This window comes from Mus pahari, chromosome 7, assembly GCF_900095145.1.
Source record: "Mus pahari chromosome 7, PAHARI_EIJ_v1.1, whole genome shotgun sequence".
Classification (NCBI taxonomy): Eukaryota; Metazoa; Chordata; class Mammalia; order Rodentia; family Muridae; genus Mus; species Mus pahari.
The window spans coordinates 93,567,338-93,572,414 of record NC_034596.1 but is presented as its reverse complement, the minus strand read 5'-3'; positions in this window follow the sequence as shown (position 1 = coordinate 93,572,414).

Sequence of the window (5,077 nt, the reverse complement as noted above, 5' to 3'; positions counted from 1 at the left end):
TTCACAGCAGTAAAACCCTAACTAATACAGCGTTGGCACACAGAATTTGCCAAGTAATACTGCAAGACTGCTTTTGGGGGGCTAGAGATACAGCTCAGTAGTTAAGAGCACTGGCTGTTCTGCCACAGGATGCAATTGCCAGCACCTATAGGGCAGCTCACAACCGTTGGCAACTGTAACTCCAGTCCCAGGAGATCACACAGACATACGTATGGACAAAATGCCAAGATACATAAAATAATAACAAAATAGATTTTAAAAAGAGACTTCTTTGTGTTCCTCTTCCCTCCTCTCCATCCTCTTCCCTTTCCATCTCTCAGTTAATATTCTTTAGCTCCATGCTAATTGCTTTGCATTTCCATGCTCATTTCTTCACCAGAACAACCTAAGATGCAGGCAGCAGCATCACACACATTTTGCACGTGAGGAAAGGATGACATAGAGCCATGGGGTCAGAGGTCGGATTGGGGCTGTACCAGAGCTCATGCTTACAAGCTCAGCTGACCCACAATTTCTCTAACAAAAATGAGCCATATAGACTCAGTATTCAGAATAACCCTAGACAGTCCATATGGCCCTGATAAAGATCAGCATTTTAGGGACGATGAAGGGGAAGTGTGGAAGAGTGCCATCTTGGAGAGCGTTAGGAAATGAAGGTCTTACTGCATCTCTGAGCACCTGGTCCCTAACTCTAAGGATGCTGAGTGTCCTGGCCTGAGAAGAGGGCTCTGGGATGCAGTGAGCATAAGAAAAACCTCCGGGCACAGGTCTGCATTTTATTCGAGCCTGTACCAAAGAATCAAGGTAAATGATGTAGCTCTTGAGAACTGGGGAATACCCTTCAACCCCACCCACTTTGAAGAAAAGTTGTAAGAACCAGATGGGGTGACAAAATAGGATTTTGAAGCTCGCAGGAAAACATCAGTAATAGAAAAATACCCAACTTTGCTTCTATATAAACAACCCACATTTCCTAGTTTCTGTGGGCAACACAGATTTCTGGAACTCCCAAAGCCAAACCGGAAACCTGTGTGGTGACAGGACATCCCATAGGGCAATGAGGGTGACAAGCTGAGGGAAAGGATCATTTTAGCTAGAGAGAAACCCCTGTCTTTCCACGTTTGTCTGAGCAGATGCATTTAGATCCTCTCTCCTTCTCCAAGGATTCTCAGAGGCTCTGCCCCAAGAGTGCTGGTTGTGAATTAATCTGTGTGTCTGGTACAGCTCGTTAGATTTGTTTTCTCTTCCCCCATCGAGGAACATTAGCTTGCCATAATCTACCCTCTTACTATAGCATATGTACAGATTAATCTTTGCCAAGCATTCCTTAGTCAACTCCGCCCCCAGCACCCCTTCCCACCTCTGCGGAACAAAGTGAAAATCCCCCAACCTTTTCAGCGTCTAACAATCCCTTCCATGATGGTTTATATTGATTGACCACTTGACAGGATCTAGAATCAACTAGGAGTCAAGTCTCTGGGTGTGCCTAGGAGGGGTCATCTTGGGTTAACTAAGCAGAGAAGTCCCACCCTGAATGCTGGTGTACATGGGCTGGGTTGGAGCCTGCATTAAAAAAAGAGGAAGCCAGCTGCTGGCCAGTTTTACCTCTCTCAGGCTTCCTCACTGCCTTTACAATGTAAGCAGCTGCCTCGGGCTCCTGGCACCTGACTCCCACCTTTATGGACCTCACCCTCCAGCTGTGAGGCAAGATAAACCTTTATGTTATATCTTGCTGCAGCAAAATACCCTTTCTTGGTTTATGTCTCCATCCTCTTTCCCTTCTTCCCGTAGGGACTTTTTATTTTAATAAAAAAAAAAAAAATTGAGTGCTGGGGCTGGAAGCCAGCACTCTGCACACACAATTCAGACAGTCTTGTCTTCTGTATTCATGAAACGAATTCCTCATTTTGGATCCAAAAGTCATTCAGTCTATAGAATGCCAACGTACTATGGGAGAAAGGGGAACGGCTTTGGGAATCGACTCTGCGGAAGACAATTTTAGCTACAGAGGATTAGGCTGTCAGTTAAAAAGAAAATTAAAAATAGCAGGAACTTAAACAAGATAGAAACTTGTTATTCATCCAAAAGAAGTCTAAGGCCAGATGTAGTAGTGGTGCACATTTACAAAGCCAGCACCCTGAAGGCAGAGGTGGACAGGTTGCTATAAGTCTGAGTCAGCCCTGGCTACATAATAAGGTTCTGTTTTCAGCAAAAACAATAATCAATAAAGCATTGGGCGCTGAGGAGATGGCCTAGTGGATGGCTGCACAAGCATAAGGACACGAGTTCAGAGCCCCAGGACCATGTAAAAGCTGAATATGTTAGCATGGGCCTATAACCCCAGCTGGGGACCAACATGCACCTGCAACCCCAGCTGGGGACCAGCATGCACCTGCAACCCCACCTGGGGACTATTGAATTTGGGAAGGAAGCTGAGAAAACTCACTTCAAAGATAGAAGCTTTAAAACAAAAGCTTTATTTTCTGAGTGCTCAGGGAGGTGGCCACCCCAAGGGAGATTGTACAACATTTTTGAAGCATGGGTACACAAAGGGAGGGGAGAGCTGGGACAAGCTACAGTGTTATCCAACTGTATTTTGACATTATGGGTTAAGCAAAGGAGACTGGGCCTTAATTCATTTTCCTATAGATTAGGTCTGGAGGTCAGGGTGATAAGGGTATAAATGAGTGGGTCAGCTACAGACAGTTAATCACAAGCAATTGGTTATATATTTTTACAAGGTATGCACCTTGATTTAAATAACAGCAATTTCTCTTTTTTTAAAAAAATTTTATTTATTTATTATATGTAAGTACACTGTAGCTGTCTTCAGACACTCCAGAAGAGGGCGTCAGATCTTGTTACGGATGGTTATGAGCCACTATGTGGTTGCTGGGATTTGAACTCCGGACCTTCGGAAGATCAGTCGGGTGCTCTTACCCACTGAGTCATCTCACCAGCCCAATAACAGCGATTTCTATATCCCTTACTAGTTAACAGACAATTAAGAAAACATTTGGAGAAGTGGAATTGGGTGTTTGTTTCTAGGCTCGGGAAGATTGATTTGTTTAACCCTGCCAGCAAGATGAAGAAGTTGTCCTTGAGATAGCTGGACTTAGACAACTGTCTCCTTACAAGTTGTCCCTGAGATGTCTAGACACAGACAAGAGAAGCTGTTCAGCTCTAGGGAAGTCCCCAGCCCCCCCTAGGGCCTGGGACCTTGAATTTAGTTCCTCCCTAAGATTAAATGGAGTCTGAAAATGGAATGGTAGCACTCAGAATAAGTTTCTTTTGGTTGTTCCCAACAGGGACAAGACACAAGTAGATCCCAGGAGCTCACTGGTCAGCCAGCCTAGCTGAAACTGTGAGCTCCCGGTTCACTCAGAGACAACAAACAAACAAACAAACAAACAAGCGATTGAGGAAGACATCCAATACCCAGCATCAACTTTTGACCTCTATATGAATATGCACACACACACACACACACACACACACACACACACACACACACGGGGGTGGGGGGAGTCTAGAGGCAAGCAGTCAAGGAATGTCATGACTGGTGCTACAGGGTCACTAAGACCCAGGCTCTTAACTTCCCTTCTCTTTCTCAGCATGAAGTTTGCAGCCTTGAAGTCAGTTCAAGTCCCAAAAGAGTTGCTAGTCATTTTATAGGCGTTTCAGGCCAGTGACAGAAGCTAAAATAAGACCAAAAGGCAAGCGTTCTAACAGCCCATTCTCTTTCAACTGCTTCTAGGAAGTTCCAGACAAAACACTTGCTCATATTTTGTTGACCAAAAACAATTCCAATGTCTATACTTGGTAGTCCTGTAGTGCCTGGAATCAAATCAGTGTTGTATTGTTAGAGACACAGAGAATGCATATTATTAGCTGCTAGCCATTCTAAGAAAGGTTTAATTGAGATAATTCATATACTGTACAATTCACCCACTCGATATATAAGGATTTCATGGTTCTGATGAATCCGCAGTTGTGCATTTATGACTTGACACGGTTAATGACATTTTTTCATTACCTCTCCACCAAGCACCCTGTAGCCATTCCGCCACCCCTAGCTTTCTCGATTTCCTTCCCCACATAGTCTCCAGACATTAGCAGCCTGCTTCTTACATGCTGACTGTAGGTTTGCCAACTCAGGACATTACAATAGAAGTGATATCAAATAAAATGAGGTCCATTGTGACTGGCTTCTTTCACAGTATGATCTCACCAAATTTCATGCTGGCTATAGGGTGCACCCATAAGTTCTTCATCTCCTTGTTGTTTTTAAAATCAATACTCCATTGCACAGATATGCCTCACTGGTTTACATACTTTTTAGCTGATGGGCTATTATAAACAACACAGCAGTGGACACTTGAAAACGAGTTTGAAGTGAACACATGCTTTTATTTCTCTTGGGACTCGGATTTCTGACTCATGTGATAACTGGACACCTACCCTTTTGATGAGCTGTCGGGGCTTTTCTGAAGTAGCTGTGCCATCTGATGTCACCGCCCCCCTCACCCCAAGCAGTACCAGAGGACTTTCCATTTTTCTGCGTCCTTGCCCTGTGTATTGTTAGTAACCCTTTGTATGGCAATGGATGTGGAATTGCACCTCCTCTACCTGTTGACAAATGATGCTGAGCCTCTCTCGTCATTGGCCATTTATCTTTCAACCTTGTGGAGGCATTCATCTGGATCCCTGGTCAACTGTTCAAACTGGGTCATTCATCTTTTTAAGACGGAGTTGTGAGAGACCTTTCTGTATCCCGTGTATAAAGTCCTTTACTGGATATGTGATTTGTAAATATTTTCTTTCATTTTGTGTGTTACCTTCTCATTCCACTGGTCCTGTCCCTGAATGCTGATTTGATGTCCACCAATGAGTCTGTCTTTTGCCTTTATTGCCTCTGCATTTAGTGTCATATCCAATAAATCACCACTGAAGAGTTACATTTACTTAAATGAGTTATAAGTCATTGAAATGACTTTCCAAAGCCTGGATTCTGTCCCAGGCCTTATGGGCTTTGACCCTATCTATGTCCCTTACTTTCATGTTTATCCCTTTAACA